Here is a 24,842-nt window from a genome sequence, read left to right as displayed (position 1 = left end):
TACTACTAGTAGTAAGTTAATAAAAACAATTGGCTATTAAACAGTCCTTTGATAGAGGAAGTAAGTATTACATCTGTCACCCAGTTTCATTGCAGATCACTGCCGCCATGACGGCTGTACTAGTATCAGATGGTGAAATAATAGAAAATGAGGGTGATAGTGTGAAGGAATTGCAAAAGGAGGATGAGGGGGAAATTTGTGATGTTGATGATGAGGATGTTTGCATAAATCAGCCACCGGTGGCAGCAGTTCTTGCTCATGATAAAAAGAAAGCCAGAAAAGCCACGTCTTGGGTGTTGAATTATTGTAATTTAAATTCTGACAACAGTTGTGAAGAAATCTGTTCCATTTGTAAAGCCAAAGTTATCAGAGGAAGGGACGTTAACCATCTAGGCACCTCCTCCCTGTTATGTCATTTGCAGTGAGTTCATGCAATTTGTTTAACAAAATTATAATTTATAATAATGTGTAAATTACTAACAAGCAGTCCAGTATAAGCTACCAGCAGTTTGGACAAGCACATGTAATCTCCACCACCAACACCCTCATCATCAACCTCCTCCTTAATAATTGAAGGTAGTCCTTCCAAAAAATGTTTTGTGGGGGCCCAAACAAACCAAGGAGTTCAGCCACGAAAGTGTCAGTCCTAGACGCTAAAGTGCTTGGTTTGTTAAACTGTGCATGTCCTTTTTAATATCCCACATAAGAGTGGGTGGGAGGGACAATTCCATCTTGCACCTCTTTCCTTTACATTTTGCACAATTTGGGGCATTGCCGACTGACATTATTATAGTTTATTAAACTGCCATCCTGTCTGCCACTGCTGTGTAGTAATGTTTCATAGATGTTCTATATTTTTTTAAACTGCCGTGCGTTTGTGCCGCTGCTCTGTCGCTTACTTTAGCCAGCCAGCTCACTGCAGCCTTTGGCCTGTATTGGTGAAAAATTGTGAAATAAATATTGTGAGCTGTGAGGTGGTTACAAATGCATGGAAATGCCTGAAAATGATTGTTATTAAGGTTAATAATACTATAGAAACAAAAATATGCCCAAATTATGTGGTTTTAGCTGTTTATATCATTTTTTTGAAATATACAGATCCAAAACCAAAACACTGGGGTCGGTGCACATCTCTATTCCTAAAACACATGTGCGGCCATTGGGAATGGGAAGGCATCCTTCAGATCCCTCCTTGGGGACTTCTTGCAAAAGGAAGTCCATAGGCTTCAATGGGCAATGTCATCTATTGGTGGTGTTGCTTATCGGGTACAAGCTTCAGAAAGTTATGCTTCTGGAGCTTGCTGCAAATGGGCACATTACACCCGATAGAACTGTATAGGGATTGCTGTGCTGTGGCATCTCCAATATCTGCTGCTAACTTTTCTAATACACAGTGGCATAACTAGGGTACTTGGAGCCCAAGGCAAAATGGAATATGGAGCCTCCCCTCGACCCCCATTTGCGTCCAAAAAATTGGTGTGGTCACATGCCACAAGGTGAGTGGTCTTTGAAAAATGGGGCGGTGTCAACTTGACACACACCCCTTTCACTCTGGGAACATTCCTTTCCATTACATATGCACCTTAATGCCCTGACTAGTAGTGCCCCTATTGCAATGACCACTGTAGTAGTGCCCCTTACACAATGTCCCCAGTAGCAGTGCCCCATGTAGTAGTGCCCTTTATACAGTGCCCCCAGTAGTGTACCCTTGTACAGTGCCTCCAGTAGTGCATCCTTATACAGTGCCCCTTATAAATTGCCCCTTATACAGTCCCCCCTATGCAGTGCCCCAGTAGTGGTCCCCCTTATGCAGGCCCCTAGTAGTGTCCCTTATACAGTACCCCCAGTATGCAGTGCCCCCAGTAGTGGTCCCTCTTATGCAGGCCCCCAGTAGTGCCCCTTATGCAGTGCCCCCAGTAGTGGTCCCTCGTATGCAGGCCCCCAGTAGTGCCCCTTATACAGTACCCCCAGTAGTGGTCCCCCTTATGCAGGCCCCGAGTAGGGCCCTAATACAGTGCCCCTAGTAGTGATCTCCCCTCTGCAGTGCCTCCAGTAGTGGTCCCTCTTATGCAGGCCCCCAGTAGTGCCCCTTATACAGTACCCTCAGTAGTGGCCCCCCTTATGCAGTGCCACCAATATGCAGTGCCCCCAGTAGTGGTGCCCCTTTTGCAGGCCCTCAGTAGTGCCCCTTATACAGTGCCCCCAGTAGTGATCCCCCTATTCAATGCCCCCAGTAGTGGTCCCTCTTATGCAGGCCCCCAGTAGTGCCTCTTATACAGTCCCCCAGTAGTGGTCCCCCTTATGCAAGCCCCCAGTAGTGCCCCTTACACAGTGCCCCAGTAGTGATCCCCCTATGCAGTGCCCCCAACAGTGCCCCTTATACAATGCCCCCAGTAGTGACCCCCTCTATGCAGTGCCCCTAGTAGTGATCTCCCCTATGCAGTACCCCCATAGTGTTCCTCCCTATTCAGTGCCCCTGGCCAGTAGTGCAAAACAGACAAAGACATGACATACACACACAAAATACTCACTGACTTACCTGAATCACCGCTACTGCCGCATCTGCCGCTGTCTGCCGCTATCTGCGCCTCCGTCCTCCCGCTCGGTCCCGCTCGGTACTATGGGAGAGATGTCATGATGTCTCTCCCATCACCCACTGCAAGAGCCGGAAGGCGGAGCTCATGAGCAAGCTCCAGCCCGTCTCTGTCAGTGGATGCAGCAGCCAATGAGAGTCTGTCTGACTCTCACTGGCTGCTGAAACACACAGCACTGAAACTGTGTAGTGCGGACCGCAGTCACTGCGGTCTGCACTACACTGAGTGACTAGGGCAGGCCTGTACCGTGGCCCACCGCGCCACCTCTCCAACGGCGCCCAGGGCATGAGCCCCGGCTGCCTGCCCTTGTAATGCCACTGCTATTACATATGGGGATGTGTATGTTTTGAGGTAAACCTAAGAAAATGCCAGTTTTCTGAGATTTTACTGCATTTTACACTTTGATACGTCCCGCCCTAAGTGTCTTCACATTTCTAGAATGATTCATTTAATATATCCACTATTAGAACTACTGAAAGAAGCAGAGAAAGTCTATGAGTGGTACACTCAAAATAATACATAACATTTTACTTTTAATGGAATATGATTGAATCGATTCAAATAGACATAATATTAGACAGTGAAATACTGAAACATAAGCCAAGAGAATGGTGTAGAAAAATACAGATTACGTAGGTGATTAAGACCTGTTTCTGGGTGTCCTTGGTGTCTTATTAATAATGAAATAAACCTCTCCTATTATTGCCATCTACAGCCTTCACAATGTGCACATTTGGTGGATGAAACATTGATGCCTCAGTCACCAAGTACTATAGATAAACGGCAGATCCGCTATTGGAAAGCAAAATGACAAATGACGTTCTTGAAGTCATAAGATATTCCTGAGCATTGCGGAATGGATATGTTTGTATCAAAACATTTTTCTGTGATGACTGGCATGCTGCATATTTTTGGTAAGAATCTGTGGATATTTCATCTGAACAATCTGGGTAGGTATCACAAGTAAACGCATTACAGGAACAAACCTATTAACATATGAGCATTAACTAGCACATCAACAAGGGATTTCTGGTACAGTATGCCAATTGTACACATTATAAATTCTTGAGAATCAACCCATAGATCGATTGCTCTCATAAAACCAAGGACACACAGCAATACAAGTTTTAAACATAATTTCTGTATTTTTCTATACCATTATCCTTATATTTTAATATGTTGCTGTTTGATGCCAATGTTTCACATAAATTGGCAATATTTTGTGACTGGTCATGAGTCTACATGACTAAAAAGTCGCACAGTGCACGTGTCCCATGGTGTCTAAGTACAGAGTCACAGGCTCAGTTGAGCTGCACTGACCTCTGGAATGTATCGGGTGTTCCCTGGGAGTGAATGGGAGGTGGCTAAACAGACATACAAAAATATGATGGGTGTGTTATGAGAGTGTCGTGGGCCTATCGCAGAAGTGGTTGTGGATTCCGACACTTATCTATGTACATTGAAGGCCATATTCTGGTGGAGATTCTGCACCTGGTATGGAGCTGGTGCAAGTTCCAATGGTTGCAACTTCAAGTGCACAAAGTGGGAGTCCCAGCCCTTGTGCAGCAAGAGACACGTTAGTACGCCAGGGGAAGGGCTTATACTAGCATTAGCATAAAGTTTCAGAGGTGACTGTGACAAAAAATGTGAATGCAGTTGCAGCAGCGTGCGACTTAGATGCAGCCCCTATGTCTATTTTAAATAATATAAACATGGCCCAACAAAAGTACAATTAGTTTGCGTGCACCACAAATAGAGAATATCTGCTCCTGGTAATTCCTTTTTCTGCCACTGTATGTGTACCGTAATCTGATGTCACACCCATCACACTTCTAATAAATTTGTTTTGTATATAATATTTTTCGTTTTTGTATATAACCGGTGCCGTCACTATTCCCACCTTTTACTGCCTCTTCTTTCTGCAACAATACCACACCACCGATAGGTCAGCAGAAATGGCTGCTTTAATATTGGTGGCTGAAAAATAGTTCTGCCTTATACTACCTTCTCCCCACCACCATGGGTATCGATGCTCTAAATAAATTTGGGCAGGGCCATCTTTACCGTCTGTTTTACAGTATCTAACTGAATGTTATTTATTTGTATCCTGATCTCCTCTGTAAACTCTGTAATATATTGGAGCCTTATAAATAAAAGGGGTAAATCCAATTGAACGTGATGTACCTGCGGCAGCCCGGATTCACATAAAAGTGAAAGCCAGGTCTAGTTAACAATAGAGATGAACAGTTCGATTTTGGCTCAGATCTTCCCACAAAGTTCACATCTCAGAATGAAGCATAACGTTATCTTTCACAGACATCACAGCACAGATGTCTGTGCAAAATTATGTTTTGCCTCATTCTGTGATCCGAAGTTGGTGGAAAGGTCCAAGCCAATAGTCAGATTCAGAGATGGAAGGTATTGCACAGCCACACAGAAGCAGCTGTGCAATACCGTCTAACAAAATGCCAATGCAGCAGGGGGTGTCTATAGACCGTAGTCCGTAGACGCTGCCTCAGATCACCATCACAACCATTATGACCAATGGTCGCGTTGGTTGCTCCTTTGGCCAGGCTGCGTAAGCTGAAGCATACCTCAGCCTGGCTGGTGCCTGGTCACTTGCAAGGCCAGGAAATCTGCATCCGCCAATGCAGACCCTGCCCTCGTCCCTCCTGGAAAACAGGACAGCACGCCCCCGTTTCTGGCAGAGGTGGTCAGCCACTCTCTGCCCGAAACAAAGCAGCATGTCAATCATGTTGCGGCTAAGGGGGACTGATGGCGAGATCACAGGAACCATTTTGCAAATGCGAAGAATGGGTCCTGCGCCTGCGTAGACCCCTAAACATGAGAGATGTGCACTAACCATCGGGTTAGCATACATCTCTAAAATTAGGTCTAACCACCTAACTTCTCATCTGTTAACATCACTTAAACACAGGTTTTCACCTCTTTTCTCTTAGCAGACAGCAATTTAGACTGGTATAAAGGATATAACCCCACACAGTTAAGGGATGGCGTTATTAGACTCCATGTGGCAAATTTTCATTCTGCCACAGGTACAAAAGCTGATTTTGAGCTGTACCTTGGGCATTTTGTAATTGACCTCCTGAGAGTTTAAATATGAAAAATACAGGTTTTTATTCTGCCTTATTCTCAAACAGATTAACATACTTTTAGTTGTAGTTTATAGAATCTAGAATTCCAACATAACATTATTTTTACTATTCCTGATAGCATTCTTTCTTATAAAAAATGTGGAAATAAATGACATTGTATTGCTTTGTACATTAAAAGTATATTACTTTGATGTTATGCCATTTTTGAGAATATTCCTCATTTACTTATTTGATTAAAAAAATCTATACCAACTGTATTTATAACTCAAATTATTATTTTACAGTATACAATACATCCACAAAAAATAAATTAACAAAGTTATAAAAAAAAATAAAAAAAAAATACTGTAAGAATAAAGTAGATACAGTATGTGCCTTGGTCTAAATTATTTAAAAAAAATGTACAAATACAGTAAGAATAAAGTATATATGTGCAGTTTCACTTGAGCCTACTGTACAGTACCATTCCCATGTGTCTTGCTTTCCCAGGAAAGTCCTGGAAATCTTTACCTTATGACACTTATTTTCAGAGGATTAGGATTCATGATATGCCAGGAGAAAAAGGATTAGTGAGTATTGATTCTTATAATAGTATTCAATGCATTTAGCACCCTAAAAAGAAGCCTGCGGTAGCATTTATAGACTGTGCAAAGTTAATGCCAAGTGGGTATAATATTTTTGTTTTATTTAAAAAAAAAATGGAAGACCTAGCCTACAGGTTATGTGACAAGGCACAATTTTAATACTATGCAGACTAGAAATAATCATTTACTGTATATTCACAAGATATTCTACTGGGAATGTAAAGGTAATATATATATTATTTTCCAAATATAGTTTAAAAAAATGCCATGTTACAGTAGTTTCTAATCTGGGTTAAATTGCAGCAACCTAAGAATGCAAAATAAGCAACTCAGAAATATTTAATTTTGTCAAGATCTTATGCCCCCACACTTACCTCTATACAGAACTCTATCAAGCTCACTCATTATGTGGACAATTGAATTCAAAGGAATCCCTTGCTCCACTGATTGTGGGGAATTTTTACTAAGGTTGCCAAATTTTCCTATCAGCTCCAAGACCTAATTAAAGAATGCCACAGATTGCAATGTTCAAATAAATAGCATTTTTTTAAGCCAAAAATTTACAGGAAGCACATATATGCATTTAAAATGTCCTACACAAAATATATTGATGAATAGTAAATTAGAATTTTATTTTACTATTTTAAGAATAATAAAGAAAACAAGTGCAATTGCATACACTACCAGACATAAACTAGCACAGAAATGTTACTTTCAAGTACAGTATGTGGTTCATATAAATATAGTGGTAGCCGTTTAGAGTTGGATTTGCATAAAAAAAGGAGATGTAAAATGTGTTCTATGCAAATGGCGCAATTACAGATTTTATATCTTATATGTGCAATTCAAAATACATCCGTAAAAAGATACATTTAAAGCACATAGAGATATGTATTACGTATATCATTATGGGGTCATCATATTGGCATACTGAAAACGCAACTTGATGATGAATATGTTTAAACAAAGAAGTAAGTAATAGCATGGTTGCAGTGTGGGTTCCTCCCTCAGAATGTGACGCAGCCTCAGCCTGTTCAGCACTGAGATATTTTTCTCAGTACAGTCAGGCATATGTGTCACATTATGATGCAGGATCCCTTGCTGCAGTTTTCCCTGTTATTATATGACCAGACCAGCCTTTCATAGCCTGGTGCTAGTTGAAGCAGCCTTTGTAGAGGGACCCCACACTGTTGAGCATTCGCACTGGATCATTATTTTTTATTGAAATAATGATTTACACTGTAAAAGGTTTGTGCCGATGATCATCACCATGCTTTATTATTCTCTGCCTATGCTTCCACATCTTTTCCTTCCCCTTTTCTGAATATCGAGGCATAAGGAGGGGCAAGTCAGGGAAACACATAAATAGTGAAGAGGGGGAAGCATATCCATTTTTGATGTGCATGCACAGTACAAAACTGCTAAAAAAAAGAAAACAAGGCCTAACTCAAAATGCACCAGTATAACATGAAAGGTATAGCAATACCTGGACACCTGTGGAGCATTATTGTTTAGTTTGACTGCTCTTGCTAACATCCTGTATAGTACTATGAGGTTTTGGACAGTCTGGTTTGCCCACTTCTACCGTCAATGTAATTATGTGTTATTATTTTATATTATTTTGTTTTACAAGATTCAAATACTAGCTATGACATGGGACAGAAACCAATTACTGATGCTGTTACATAGTTTTAGCAGTGGATTGTGTAAGCTGTAATTTTGCTACATTACACACCAGCTTTGATGAGGCAGGTTCCCCATTGACCGAAATAACTCCCAGCTTTTCAAAATCTCTTGTTTTTATCCATTTTTACTATGGTTCTGGAATTAGTAACAGTTACATTATGGTGACTACCTGATGAAATGACAACAAAGGGATAGACACCCACTTTCTTTGTCGTTTACATATCAGGAACGCCCATCTCAACAGCTTACTAACCATGTAAGATGGAGAGGCTCTTTATTGTGGTGGACATCGAGGAACTGTTGGTAATCTTTGGCCATGCACTATGTTAATACTGATGCTGCACTGATGAAGACTTTTTGTCCTCCACTGTGTTGGTTTACTTACCTGTCAGCTTGTCAACTCCTCCTCTTCACTTTGGGTCCTCCCACTGACAGCGATGCAGACGTTACATTTGCAGCCAAATCCATGGGGTTCAGATGTTCCCTCAATGGTTCCTGTTGTGTGGCCTCTTGGCCTGCAGAATGGGTATCCAGGGTAATGATTAGAGAACTCCATACATAACCTCACATATTGTCTTTCTTTCACATACTCCTGACATTTTGCCGACATTCCTATGTGACTGGATCAAGCAGCCCACCAAGAAACTCTGCATTCTGGCCAGACCAAATTGCAATATATATAGCACCTATCCTTGTGTATCAATGCCTGTTTCCCTATAGATTGTAAGCTTGCAAGCAGGGCCCTCTTACCTCTATGTCTGTCTGTTATTACCCTGTTTTGTTCTATCAATGTTTCCAATTGTAAAGCGCAACGGAATATGCTGCGCTATATAAGAAACTGTTAATAAATAAATAAATAAATAAAAACTCCATCTTCCTGAGCTCTTTCCTATCATTGTGGTATTGGAGCTTTGGGGTTAAGGGTTGTGCAATAAGAGTATTGTGTTGAGGTGTGTCAACCTCGGTGTGGTACAAGTTATTAATTGGCAGAGAGCTTAATCTATGCCAGTTGTGCATCTACTTGCACAGCTAGTGCTTTGTTGCTTGTGATGTAATATTGTGTTCAGAGTCAAACATGTGCCTTGTGCTAAGAATGTGATTGAGGATGTCTTATCTAGAATTAGGTATTATGCTCATGAGGCTGGTGCAGTTGGTGAGCTTTGCGCATCTTATGTTTAGCAGGTGACTGAGCTGGCATGGAGGGCTTAGCTGGAAAGACATTGACTCTTGGCACATTTTACGCTTAAAGCAGGGCTTGGGAAGAATGGAATAAGTTTTCTCACAGTCAGCAAAATAGATGTAAGAGAAGGCATTGGCTGGTGCTTTCTTTTATATGGAGTCTCTGTGGCTCCTGCCAGTCGAGGGTGGTGGTGACATGTGCCTTGGCCTGTATTTTGTACTTTTTGCTTTTAAAGGACCTCCCTGATTTGCCTGAATTTTCCCATTTAGAAGGCTTTAAAAGGTTGGGCTAGGGTGTCTCCAGCCCCAGCAGCTTGCAAGTGTCTGATTGATATTCTGTTGCTTCCTAATTTATTCTACACAGTCACTGACATGGTGTGCTCTGATTTTGATATTTGTTTATTTTGGTTGGCTTTTTCCATGGCTTGCCATGGGGCTTTTTGAATTTTGAAGTTGGTTGTTTCATCTAAACTGGTGGAACCTAGTCTTCTCTGTTCTGACATGCTGAAAGGATAGAGGGTGATTCTATGTAGACTGCGGTGCTCCAAAACTGATCAGCTTAGCAGGGATTGCTTGGTATTTTTGGCAAGGTGTTATGATGTTCGTGTTTGCCCAGTGGCTCTTGCTTTGGACAATATGGCCATCAGACTAGGGACTACTTGTTCTTAGCTAGTGCATTGTGATGGCTCACCTTTATCAAATACCAGTTCAGCTGGGTTTGCTACACTGCATTTCTGGCATTGATCTCTCTTCTTGCAACTATTGAACACATTCATTTAGAATCGTTCCAGCCATGTTGGTGGTAACAGTGGAATTATCTGTGGCATAAATTAAGACCTAGGGCTGATGGAAATCAGCTAGTTATAGGCATTACATTTGGCCCATCATTTAAGTTATGTCTGCTAGTTGTTTTTTATTGTTATTGTTTTATGGCTGGTTTTGTTGTTGTGGTCTTGTTTCTTGTGGTCTTCGTTTGTCTCCCTTGTCTTTCCTACTCGGGGCCTTGCCATCCGCAACTTTCCACAATGGAAATCTTGAGGATTTTTTATTTTTTGTCGGACTAGGCGGACATAATTCACCCTTAATTCGGCCTGCAAGTTTTTTGTTGTTTGCCTTTCACAGTCACTTGTGTTTTTCTTTGTCATCTGCCTGTCCCTCCCCGTAACCTTACCTACTCAATCTCCCTTTTTGTGAAATTGATACATTTTCAAATCAAATGGCATTTAAAGAAAAAAAATTGTAGATCCTCTGATATTGTGTATAATAACTACTTATTTGATATTTCATTAATCATTTTTCCCCAGTACAGTAGGTATTCTTTGTCATGTGTCACATGTATGGGTGGTTGGCCACATGTACATTTTTTGGGATGATAAATTTGTAACTACAACTGGCTCATCATATTTTTCATGTTTGTACGTTGGTTGGGCTTTAGGGGCATGCTTTGGCCTTATATTATATGCAGAGATGTTTATATGCTGTTGCCAGGTTAGACTTGCCTAGGATTTTAGTTATACATTTTGTGGCAATAATCTCAGAAAAATTACAGCTGTTGTTATTGCATCATCTAGGATATTTTGGAGATTATGAGCCAAATGTAATAGGGTGAGAGTTTAGAAAATGTGAGAGTTTAGCAGTAAACTCTCACATTGGTCAAAATGGGAAAACATCTGGATGAGATTTTAAATTGTGAGTGTTTTTTGAGTCTAAACTCTATTACATTTGGCCCTATATTTGCTTGGCCAGATTGTAGTGTTATTTGACCCAATATGGTTTGATTAGGAAAGGTTATCATAATTTTGTATCCATTTATGCCTGTAAAAGGGAAATGCTGATGTGGCAAATATTGGCTCATGTTGGTTTCGCGGTACAACACCCTTTTTTTGTCTAGGTAAAATTACTAGTACAGGCCTAATGGGGTCTATTTATCCGAGGGTAACCTTTCATTGTTCACAGAGGATCTGTTTAGGGTATTTCTGATATTAGTTCAGGATGTGTATGGTGGTGGTGCAATATTTCTGTAGCCAGAACCTTGCTTTGGTGGAAAAAGAATATCAGTCCATCAACTAGAGTGCAATGCTTTAATTTGGGTGCACTCACTTTCTTTGACAGTTGGCTGCACCACCCAAATGTAGGCAGCATCATCATCCTCACAGGTGGGTAGTAAAGTTAGATGATTAAGTTGGATACCCTCTTTGTGTTGTTTGGCACCCTTGGCGGTATACACCTGTAATAGATGTTGTTGCATTGATTTTGGCCATCCTATTTGTTGCCACCATATAGTTCTTTCCCATTTTAATTTTTTTTTCTAAATTATGATTTAAAATACATAGCTAACATTTTCTACCAAACTGATATGCTCTCTGCAACTGAGAACCATTTTTAAGTGGAAAAAGCAGAAAAGGAAAATAAGTTGGACTACACTCTGGAATTTGATCTGGTCATGGTGATACGATTTGATTAATTTACTAATAGCGAGTCAAGGCTGAAAAACTCACCAAATAGTGTTACAGAAATTTAAATGCCTTGCAGTGACCTTCTGCTCTCTATTATGTCTAAAGATTTGCAGTTCTCCCAGAGGGTTACAGTTTCCGATGATAAAGCTGTACCTAAAGTTGGTAATATGGAGTTGACAAATACAAATAGTGATCTTCTATCCCATGTGACAAAGGTACAAAACATACAGAAAATTACAAAATCTCTATGGCTTCCCAGGATAAGACTCTCATTTTGCCATGTGATTAGAATGATATGGATTGAAAGCTTCTAATCTAAAGAAGCACCTTCTCGATTTACAGTATGAGTACAGCTAGTAGTAATAAAATGGAGGGTGATAAATCAGTACTGTTTGAGTTTCATGAAAGGAATGTCCAACAAGCCAATGCAGAGAAGGCAAAGGCAGTAGTTGTGAGTAAATTGGATATCGTAGAGGAACACAAGGTTGAGGATTTTACTTTAACCTTGGCCACAGAGGAAAATACTTCTTTGAGTTAATATTGAACATTCGGAAATTTGCCTTAATTTCTTAATGCCTAAAATGGGGCCCAGTGATGAATTTCGAGTACTGCCTTGTTGGTCAATGTATGGAAATGTAAAGTCTTGATCACCTAGGGACATTTACGGTCTCTGACGTTGCTTGTTTGATTCAAGTTCCAGACATCACAAAAAGTATGCTGGGTGAAGATTTTAACTTCTTGCCTTTTGATGTGCGGGAAATTGTTGAAGTTCTTAAGCATGGACAAAAATATATGGTTGTGGTTATAGAGAAGTTCAAGAGAGAGAATTGGAAGTTTTGAATTGTAGGAAGAAACACAAAAGGCTTTATCTGAAATATGTTAAAATGCAAAAAAGTGTTGCTAAATTTGAAAGCACAATCAAACAACTGATGGAGGATTGACAGAAATAAAGTTTGATAAAGTTAGGAAAATAAGAAACTGAGGAACTTGGAGGAGAAGACCTCCAGATGACAGAAGAGTCTGGGTGATGTTCTTGTAGGTGGTGTAAGGCCCTGATGAGAAAAGTGAAGAGGAACTTTACAAGGAAAATACATTGGGCAAAATTTACTAAGCGGTGGTTTGACGGCGGTTTCTATTCTATTCTAAAGCCCGGCGGTTTGGTGGGGGTTTCTATTCTATTCTAAACCCCGGGGGTTTGGTGGTGGTTTTGCAGTGGTTTCTAAATGACAGCCCTGTTCTATTCTATTCTAAAATGTGTTTTGATGGCAGTTTTGCAGCGGTTTTGGACTTAGTAAATCTGCAGATAGCAAAACCGCCGCCAAACCACAGTCAAAACACATTTTAGAATAGAATAGAATAGAACAGGGCTGTCATTTAGAAACCACTGCAAAACCACCACCAAACCCCCGGGGTTTAGAATAGAATAGAAACCCCCACCAAACCACCAGGGTTTAGAATAGAATAGAAACCACCGTCAAACCAACGCTTAGTAAATTTTTCCCATAGTATCAAGTCAATTCCTCAGGGGTTGTTTAAATTGGAGGGGGATATGTTGTAGAATGAAGCTAGGTGGCATTGGTGAGCCACTGAATCTGTGCTGGGATGGTGGGAACCACCTAAATAAGTTTAAATAGAGGTGTGACCACACCTATCTGCTGCCCAGAGAATAAAGCAAAGGTGGGTCTGTGACAGCCAAGCCAGGACAGGACACCAGTGGGTCAGTGGGCAGGAGGCTAGAAGGCCAGTGGGCCATTCCTGCAAGAAGCAGACAGGTCTCTGTGACTTTATATAAAATCATAACAGCTCATGACAATATGGATTTATGGATAATATGTATCAAGCAGTGTGAAAAATAGAGAATTTGACCAATGGAGAGATTCTCCATAGGAACAAGGCAGCTTTGAGGTAGCATTTATCAAGTACATTCTATAAAATGATAGGTAGAAGCTGATTGGTTGCTATGCACAACTTCTCCAATCTTTACACTGCTTGATTCATCTCCCCCTATGTCTAGTGCAAGGTCTCTCAGTGCCCTGGTCAAAGCTTAAAACCTGGACTGCAATGGCAGAGTTTGGGAAATTCTGTGTTAGACTCTAGAATAAAGCAAAAAACAAAACTTGCCACAATAATCCAGCATAAGGAAGATATTCTTTTAAATTCCGATTTGCAGTTGCACACATAGCAGGAAGAAATACTAACTTGTTTGTTGCTGCCACATTGTATTTTCATGCACGGTTCTGATTGAGTCATGCAGATATTTGAATCTTCATCAAAGTGTGTATTTTAAATCAGATAAATAAAACCGCTATTCCCTCACATGCCATTCATATCAACCAGATTTTCCCTACCATAAAACTCTGCTTGCAATCTCTTCCCTCACAAACTTTGCCCAATAGCTTATCCCTAACATAGAAATTGGCCTGCCAGCTTCTCCCTCAAATGACACCTACCCTCCAGCTTTTACCTCATATGACATCCCCACCCACCAGTGTAACCCACATTGCCCCTTCTTCTTATCTGTCTTCTATAACTGCTCAGAAAATGTTTGCACTGTGCATTGCTGCAGACTTACAATGTTAATATTGAGACAGAACAGCTGGAAGCACCACCCCCTGCTGCTCTGCATCACAGTAGTGGTCAACAGACAGTCTTTATAGTTGGGAAGATACAGCTGACATCCAGAAACATAAGCATATACTCAGAAAATTTGCCATACTAAGTGCAGAAATGACCACCGGTAACTGTAACCTTCTGTGATGCAAGGTGTTAGGACTCTGTTTGTGTAATACTGTGGGTTCACCACTGGGGGATGCTGTCTAGACAAAACTCTGTCTGGACTTCTGAGGACTTGCTTGTGAAGAGTTAATTCTTCCTGATTAACTGAACCTGTTGGGCAGGTGTTTACTGTCTCTCAGTTGCTGGTCATTGCCGATCCTGTGAAGTTCCTGTGATGTTCCATGTTTCATGTCTGATGTTTGTGGGTCTGTTGCTGCTAGTGCTGTTCTTACAATATCTTTTTTAACATTGCTCCATTTTCTTGTTTACCCACATTAACAAAATAAATTCTGCTGTGGTTTAAGACTATTGTTCATCTGCCTGCCCACTGCTTAGTCCCATCTATATATTATTTCTGAATTCATATTCCATCAAGCTATTATCCATGATATATGCTTTAAATTTGGACTGCTTATCTGCCTGCCCACTGCTGAGTCACATTTATATATTATTTCTGGATTTCTCTGCTTGCAGGCAATCAACTATACATTGTGTTTGTCTGCCACTCCCAGTAGGGGACTCCACTATACTTCCAGTATCCTGTTTAACTGCATCTGCCAAGAACATTCTGCAATGCATTCAGTATCCTGTTTGCCTGCATTAACCAACTAAATTATGCTGTGGTTTAAGACTTGTTTATCTGCCTGCCAATTGCTGAGTCATGTCTGTATATTATTTCTGGATTATTTCTGGATTTTTCTGCCTACACGCTATTATCTGTAATGTACTCGTATGCTATAATTTGGGACTTTGTTTATCTGCTTCCCTACTGCTGAGTCACATTTGTATTTCTGGATTTCTCTGCTTGCATACCATTGGCTGTATGTTGTATTTGTTTGTGTACTTTCCAGCCTTCAAGTGCTCTGCATAACCCTGCCTTCATGTGTGCTTATATTTATTATTTAATTTAAAACATTTGCAGTTCAGCTGTGACTTGGCAGTTGTGTTCATGGTTTGTCATTTAATTCGCCATTCATGTTATACTTTAACAACACTATTTAAATACTATTTTTAATTAAGAAAAGTATTTTTAATTATTTTTTTTACTCTGTGCGGTGTTCAACATTTGAGCTTCACAGTTCTATTATTTACAGTATTATTTCATGTCACTATGGGCCTGATTCTGAGGTTGGAGCAAAGCAAAAAAGAGCAAGTAACTGTGCACCTTGGCAAAACCATATTGCACTGCAGGTGAGGCAGATTAAAATATGCAGAGAGATTAAGATTTAAGAGGGACATGTCCAAATGCAAATCTACATTGCAGTGTTAAATTAAAGCTGCCCATTATTGTTGTTGTGGGCTACACGCAAAAAGCAGCAAGTATTTATCCTGTATTTGCACCCCTTGCAGTTCAACATGTTTTGTCCAAGTATTAAGTTACTTGCTCTTTTTACGTTTACTCCCTCCTCAAAATCAGGCCTTATAAGTGGTGCTCACATCATGAAATAATGAGTGTTTCCCCAAATAAATGATTATTACCCCTATAATTGGTTGTGCTGTTGTTGCTCCTAGATGCTTCCACAACACTGACTGGGGCAGCTCTAGCAGGACCGAAAATTGGCAAACTGACTGATGTATGAAAGGTGGCATCCTATAACAGTGTCATATTGAAAGTCACTGAGCACTTCAGTACGACCAATTCTACTGCTAATGTTTGACAATGGAGATTGCATGTCTGTGTTCTTTCTTTTATACTGTTAGCAATGGGTGTGGCTGAGAAATCAGAATGGGTGTCCACATACATTTTGTCATGTGTGTACCTTATAATCAAATTCAGTACAATGGGGATTGTAGTGCTCCAAGGTCCACAAAAGACTAATACCATACTCAGCAACAAAGTGTCCCTAGAAACTATTTTTTTAAATGTTTGCTATTATGGTATAGTTGTACAGTACTGGTAGGTGAGAGGATTGGAAAAATGCCCAAATATTTGTATTTTATGTCTTGCTGTGTGATAGAATTTTTTCATATTTGCAATAATGTATAGAGGATTTACTTTAAAATATTGTCAGAACATGGCTCAACTACACGAAATACACATTTAATTAATATTTTTTACTAAGCCTCTATGAGCTATAATATTAAACCAAAGAAATATTCTCTTAGAATAAAATGGCACAACAAATACATTTTAGTCCACTGCAAAAAAATAATATATTCTGTTAAGAATATTATTTAAAGGCATGACATTTTATGGTTGTCTAAATAACAAAGTATTTCAATCTTACAGTACATTACATAAGGATAGCTCCAGCCAAAACTAAAAGAAATGTAATTTTGTGTGGAGCTCAGTGGGGTAAATATAATGTCACAAGTTCACTCACCTGTGCTCACTGACCCTCTGATCTGACGGGTCGTGCAATGTATCTAATGGTCCTTGGCCAGGTAACACCAGTTTGAGAAGAACATGCTTGGAGCATAACGAGCACTAGGAGAGTGCAGGTAAGTGAGAATTCATTAATTTTTCATTTCACCTATGTTAAACCAAAATGAAAATGTTAGTTTTGGATAGAGTTATCCTTTAAGGAACGTTCTTTATGAAAGCAATGCCAACTACCTTGTATTCAGATTTGAACTACTATGTAAATTAGCTACAATTCAGTATTTCCAAGCACATGCTCCAATGACATATAAGGTCCATATTTATCTCTTAGTTTTTTGTTTGTAGTCTTATTTGTTTTACTATTACTTTTTTTCTTAAAAAAGTGGCAAGTTTATATTGTTCAATGAATTCTGTAGTTGCTGTGTCCTAGTCATGTACATATCTACTAATATCTCACACATTAGTAACTAATTATGTTATTGCATTTTTAATTGTGCTAGTTTATACTCTCATTATGCTGTGAATTACTGGATAAAGGGCCTGATTCAGCAAGGATCGCAACAGTAATTACGCATGCGATCGGCCGATTGTTGCATTCTGTGCATAAGTATGCATCGCAGTGACTACGCAGTCCCATTGCAGAGTGATTGACAGGAAGTACTATTTGGGGGAGGAAACGAGGGGATGGCCGGCGAAACGTAGGTGTGCCAGTGCATTGCAGGGGCGTGCATAAATTAGGCACTGCGATGACATACGCAGCTCGGGCTTTCACTGCATGAGATGAGTTTAGCAATTCTTGAGTAAGGTCAGACCTTATGTAAGTGTGCGTGAGGCTGCAATTGTACTCGATGTTACCGATGGTTTCGCAGTCTTGCTAAGTATTATAGATGTGTGTAAGGTAAGGTGGGCATCCTTATGTTATGATGGCATTGTGATCGCGAAGGATTAGCATGTCTTCACAGTGAGACTGTGTGCGTAATCGCTATTGCAATCGCAGTTGCGATCCATACTGAATCAGGCCCAAAGATGTTAGATAAGTATTTATTATGGTTATGATTACTTATTTAATCTATTTTAATTTAAACATGGCACAACACAGGTAGTGCACACTTATGGTTACAAGTGCCTTCTGTTGGATATAGTTCTAAAAGCACAACCATGCAGCACTCATAGCCATCAGTGCATAGTGGCACTTGTAGTGGATAGTGGCACTTTCATATTATTTCTCTGATACCCAGTAACCAGGGGTACCGAGAAGGGCACAGCTCTAGTCATCAATGGGCTGGTCTCCTACAGAGTCCAATACCAAGGGCCATATTCAATATGGGTTGAAAAGTTTGTGTCATTTTCGCCTATTTCCAATATCCCCATATTCAATTACATTGACTTTTCGCCGGTGCGAAAAGTCAATGTTAAAAAACGGGGATAATTTTTCGCCAGGCTTTTGCTCGCGAAAAAAAGTGCAGAATTGGGGTTTAACGGTGCAGGCTTGCACCCATTTTCATGTACCCCAAATTTGATGCACTTATTTATTTATTTTTTTGAAACTAAGTGCTCTTCTTCACCCCTTCTTCCCTGTCGGGAAAAAACTCCTGCCATGGCTATTTAAAAAAACATACTTGCCTTCCGTAGGCCAAAATGGGGGTACCCATAATTATCCCCCATGTCAGGACATCATTAGGGGGGTCCCTGGATGCTTTCCTGAAAATTCCCATATTTTTCCAATACTTATCTTTCCGCCGGGTCCCGTTTTCGCAGCTTTCAAATTGAATAAGGGGATAAAGCGGGCACGCGCCCGATACTTTATCAAACCTCTGATATGGGGTGAAAAGTCCAGCACAGACTTTTCGTTCACATATTGAATACCCCCCTAAGTTAGAAAAATGGTGGGAGGGTTTTTTCTGAAATAATTTATTTATTGTTACAACCTCGACAGGTAAGATAAACCATACGGTATGAAGTTTGAGATATCTCGCCTATCAAAAGCAGGTGAAAAAAAGTTTTTCTCTGGTGGATTGATGTGCAGTTTTACAAACCATAGCGTCATAAATCACATGGTTTGTAAGCCTCACATTTAAAAATTTCAAATCATGTACAGTATGTCAGAAATATAGATATTAGGATTTGGTGGCTTTGAGCAAGTGTCATCGGTGGCAGTAAAATAAACAAGTTATTCACATGCCGGTGCTCTGACTATAGCAGAGTTGCACCAAAGTCAGGACTACTTGCTGAGGTCCCTGACAATGCAGTTTAAATACATGCAACTTTCTCTGTGGTTTAGCATTTAGTAAATCTTATGGTTTCCAAACGACACATAAAACTGCCATGAAATATGTTATTTTGTAAAACCAGACTTTAGGACATCCTCCTTCTAGGGGTAAATTTACTAAGCATTGGATTTGCAGCTAATTGCAATCCGATGGGCATCGATTTTGGATTACAGTAAAAAAAAATCTGTAATCTGTATTTACTAAGCATCGGTTTTCACCGTCAGTTGAAATCTGCTTTCGATTATGTAGCTCCTATACCGTCGCAAACCCAATGCAAATCTGATGAGAATCGACTGCTAATCAGCAGCTATTTCAAGCTTTGCTGTGTAAAAAGTTTAGAAACCGACACATTTTTTTTAAAATTTACGGGAGGTTCCCCCCCCAAAAAATGATAACCAGCCCCGGCCTCTTATCCTAGTCTGGTATTGCGAAATTGGTGGAACAAACTGTGTAGGGTACCACCTATTTTTCAAAAACTGGCATTAGGCTGCACCAGCTGGGGCAGTTGATGATATTGCAGGGAGACACACAGCCTGGGGTCCCCTGCTATAGTGGCAACCAGCCCCAGACTGGTCAGCTTAGGGCTGGAATCCCTAGGGAAGTTTGTCCCTCCCCAAAAAATGGGGTCCCTCTTCCTTAAAGACAACCAGCCCTGGGCTTGCACCACCAGGGCTTTAGGTGCATATGTAATAGTGAATATTTATAATTAATATTCTGTACAGATGGACTATAGGTTCTAGCAAGACTGCCAGAGCATGATGGTACTTTGAGAACCACTAGTGCCAACATGCCCAGGCTATAAGAGCTAGCTGGCACCTGTTGTCCACCTGTAAAAGAAATATGAAAATAAAGACAGGACTTGGACACCATAGCGAATGTATTTTATTAAATAATCACTCCACCCTTGTTAATCCATTTATTTCTCACTCAATCCATAAAGGCAAGTCCTCTTGGGTCCATGTAGGCATTCCACATGCTTGCCAAAATATAAAAACATTTAGGATAATGTGACGGCTTCTCAATGAGGCAAAATGTTAATGTGAGTACACACTCCATAGGAATTAATGGAGCCATGCTGATTGCTCAGATCAAGACATTTCCACACTCCGATCAATCAGCATGGCCCTCTTCATTCTTATGGAGATTGTCCTCAAATGATCTCTCATTAGTGTTGGGGCTCCATGAAGACTAATCAAGTTGTCCTAAATGGTATATTTTTTGAGCTAACATCACAAGGATGGTTGTCCTTAGAGAGGGGAGAACCCATTTTTGGGGGTCCCCACTTCCTTAGAGATTCCAGTCCTGAGTTGACCAGTCTGGGGATGGTTGCCATAATGACAGTGGGACCCCACGCTGCATTTCTCCCTGCCATACTGTCATCAGCCCTGGCTGGATCAGCCTGGTGTAGGTTATTGTTAAGTAGGAGGGACACAATGCTATTTGACCCCCCTATTTAGAACCAGTCGCTTAGTAAATCTAGGGTTTTATATTTTTAATGACATACCATTGATGGTGAGCCAATATTTAATTGTGCTCCAAAGTCTTGACAGCAATTACCTGTCAGTTTTGCATTCAGCAGATCTCAAAACTGCTGCTAATCTGTTGCAAAACACTAAACAGATACTTAGGCCCGTATTCAATTACGAAAAGTCAGAATCTGCAAAAAAGTATCGCTGATTGCTACTATTTGCCAGGCAGAAACTTACTGTATCTCCTTATTCAATTGCAAACACTTTTCGCGTGTGCAAAAACGCAATGCAATGTAATAGACAAAATAGATTCGCCTATGAATAGGTGTCGAAAAAAAGTGCAAAACCACTCTGCACCTTTGGGACAGCCCCCCAGAGGATAACTGCTCAAAAAAACCCTAAAATATAGAACACCCCAAAAAATTATTTTGAAATAGGGGGCGAAAAAGTGCAAAGTGGGGGTGCAAACTTGAAAACTAGCGAAGTAGGCTTTTGGGGGATCTGCAAATATGGGGGAGGTGATATTTTGATTGCAGGTGTTTGCTGAAGGTGCGTTTTTAAAGTTTTTGAAAACTACACTTTTGCAATTTTTAACCAAGCTTGCACCCACTTTCAAGTACCCGAAATTTGACAGGACTACTTATTTTCTTGCAAAAAAACTGCTTAATGCTATTCTTCAGCACTTGTGCAAAGCCGCTAATTAGAGGCAATTTACAGCACTTAAGTACCCAATTAGCTTCAGTAGGGCTATTCGGGGACATCTATATTGATCCCGAATGTTAGTGCATCTTTTGGGGGGTGTCAGTTTGATTTCCTCATTTTTGACAGCACTTTTAGCCTGTTTCAGTTTCGCCGGGAATAGCGGGGGTGCGCACATAAAGTTTTTGCAGCCAAAACACGCGATGTCGGCGAAAAGTACAACATGCGAAAAGTATCGAGGGTGCGAAACTAATTGAATACGGGCCTTAGTGTATTCAACTCCTAGTTTTTGTGTTCAATGGTCCCTTTTTTTTGCAGTACCATACTTCCACCAAAGGAGCTGCTATATTTGGGAGCAGTTCATCATTTTTTCTGCATTATCCAGTCATTAACAAGCTGCACCTGTGCTTGACTATTAAAATCCTGGCCTTCTAAGCAATCAGGACCGGAACATTGATCCATTTCCTGTGTATATGCAGTTCTTATATCAGGCTTTAATTAAAAGATTTCCACTTTATGCTCTTGCTTCATGCTTCTTTCCCTTAGGAGTCTCCCATTCCTGCTGCCATTCCCAGACATTCTAATAGTGTTAAAAAAAAACATAAGCATGTAAATCCACTTGCTTCTTACTTTTTGCAGACTTCAGACAATGCCTCTTTTTTGAGTATCCAGTCACTGCCTTCTTTACTGAGAGTCAAATGTTTGCCTCCTTTCTCAAGGGCCCATTCATTGCTTTCTTTCTCAAGGGTCCAGTCTTGGTCTCATTTCCTGAAGGTCCACTTTTTGCCTCCTTTTTTGAGGAACCAGTCGTTAATTCCTTTTCTGAATTGCTTGCCATGCCGAAGGTATCCAAGATGAGTGCCGTATCTGAATTATCTGAGATGTCCTCCCTAACCTGATGTTTTAAATATGAATGCTTTGCCTGAGGCCTCCAATTAACTGCTTTGTGCAAGCTCACTAAGATTACTTCCCTGCCCAAGGCCTCAGAGATGATTGCCTTGCCTGAGTTCTCTGAGGCTATGCCCTGCTCAAGTTCTCTGAAGTAACTGCCCTGTATGAGATCTCTGAGATGACTGTGCTGCCGGAGGTCTCTAAAACATCTACCTTATCTCCAAGATGACTAGTTTGCCTGAGGTATCCAAGATGTCTACTTTGTATGAGGTTTCTGTCATGACTACATTGTCCAAAGTCTTTGAGAAATGTATTTTGTCTGAGGTCTGTGTGATGCCTAACTTGCCATAGGTCTACAGAACATCAATCTTGCTCAAATTTTCTGGGATATCTACCTTGCCCAATGTCTAAGGAAAGCTTACCTTGGCTCTGAGACATCTATCTTGCTTGATGTCTCTAAGTTATCTGCTTTGCACAAGGTCTGTTTGAAGATTGTATTGCCCACAAACTTGCTGTCCTGAGGATAAATCTGCTACCATCTGATCTCTGGGCCTAAGCACAATCTTGCTGCCAGACATTTGGGCATGAGGACAAACCTAATGCTCTAGCCATAGGAAAAAAGTGTTGCATCGGCCATTTTGTCTGACGACAAATCTTCTACCCTATCCTCCATATCTGTGGAATTTGCGACCCTGGCCTGACCCAGTTACAGTATCTTGTCATTAACATTTCCAAACCAACATTATTGTGCATTGTGTATTCTGCTGTCCAGTATTGAAGCAATAACTATTTTTTCTGCATCACCCAACCATTAACATGATGTACCTGTGCTTTGCTATTGAAATCTTTACCTTCCCAACAATCAGGAACAGATAATTGATACTATGCACTGTGGGGGTCATTCAGACCCACTCGCGAGCGCAGGACACTCGCAAGCGGGTCGATGTTACACCAATGCGCATGCGCACGATGCAGGGAGCTCCGTCGTGCGCATGCGCGAGACCCGGACAGCGACAGCCAAGCTATCGCTCCGGGTCTCACACCAAAGGGGGCGTGCTGTCGATGGTGACTGACAGCACGCCCCCTTTGGTGTGCGTGCCGGGGGTGTGGCTGCCAGACGGAGGCATTCCCATGGGAACGCCTATCGTCTGGGTCCGGCCCCACTGACATCACTAGCTATCAGTGCAAAGTACTTGAAAAGGGCTTAGGTGCGTGGAAGCAGCCTGGTTATTCTTCCATAGGTGTGTGGGCGAATCCTGTTAACATCGTCCACAGGTAAGTGAAAGTAACCTTGACATTCTTTCACCAATTTAAATCTCTATTGAAAAGTTTAGTGTTATTTTCCCAAGATGGGAGCCAAGCAAACAGTAGCAGGGGCAAACGCAGGATTTTTAGGGGGGGTTTCCTATATATATATATATATATATATATATATATGTATATGTGTATGTGTGTGACACATGCAGCAAACATGCACACATAACATACACACACAACATACTTGCATACATGCACATAGCAGACTTACACACACCCTAGTTGCCAGGGCTGTACTGATCCTCCCTTTTCCCTGGGACTCCTATGTCTCACACACATACATCCCAAACACCCTTCCCCCTCCAGGACTTCAATGTCACACACACACATACATACATCACACACACACACACAAACACATACAACACACATACCACCTACCCGGGCCAACACTAGTAACAAGAGTGAACTGACCTGATTCTTCAGGGTTTGAGCCTCTCAGTGACTTGCCGCCTTCCCGCACCACGCCGCGCCCAACAGCTCCTCCATCCCTCGTCAGCACTGTGGGAGTTCTCTGGAGAGACGTCATGACTCTTTTTAAAGCCAGTGCGCCAAGCTGGAGTCGGGGGAGGCGGAGCTCGCAGAAGGGTTGTGGATAGATCCCGTAGATGTACCTATGGAAAAGGGATCTAGCATCAACCTTCACAGTAGTCAGGACAGCCGGGTGCACCACTGATATACACCACAGCGGGCACCCGGCAAATACACATTGAAGCAGCTGCCGGGCAGACCTCTCTCCAGAGAACTCCCACAGAGCATTTCCCCCTCTGTACAGCCACCCGGGTTACAGCCTGAGACGGAGACAAGACTGTCTCCGTCTATAAAAAAAAAAATTTGGTTGGTCGGGGGGGTTTCTGGGTAATTGGAAACCCCCCCTGCATGCGCTAGTGAGTAGAGATGTTAGACGATGTGCTGCTTTTGGAAGCACCGATCGGGTCGGCATGGCATATTATGCATATTAGATACGGTGCTTATGCAACTAGGTACTGTGATGTATGGTTTAAAATGACGAGGAAGAGTGTGAAACCATTTTCCAGAATTGGCAGCTTTGATAAGGAGGAATTGAACAATGTCCGAGATAGCATCTGTATGGTGCACTCTCGAAAGAAAAAGATAAAGTATAATGATTGTTTAAAGTTATGGCAGCAGGAGGGGGATACATGGCTTAAGGGTGTGCACGCAACACAAACCAGCATCGCGCGCTCGATGCAGGGGAGTGTGCACACAGCGTTAAACAGTGTTGCGTATGCGCTGCAAAATAGCACGCATGCACAGCAAGGTAGCATTGCGGAAGGTAATGTCAGTAGTTCACCCGCACCACCACCTCCCCATGCAGATGGGGGTGGAGGTACAGTCGATGTAAAAACTCATAAAAATGTAACATGTAACCTGTACCTTCTCTTGTGTAATCACAAGGAAAATGTTTATGATGCGGATGATGAACCTGTTGTTATGTCTTCCATTTCCCATGCTTTACTAATGT

Source organism: Taudactylus pleione, unplaced genomic scaffold (genome assembly GCF_031769625.1).
Source record: "Taudactylus pleione unplaced genomic scaffold, aTauple2 ptg000236l, whole genome shotgun sequence".
In the NCBI taxonomy this organism is placed as follows: Eukaryota; Metazoa; Chordata; class Amphibia; order Anura; family Myobatrachidae; genus Taudactylus; species Taudactylus pleione.
The sequence above is the reverse complement of the archived record's forward strand: the minus strand, read 5'-3'. Positions refer to the sequence as shown.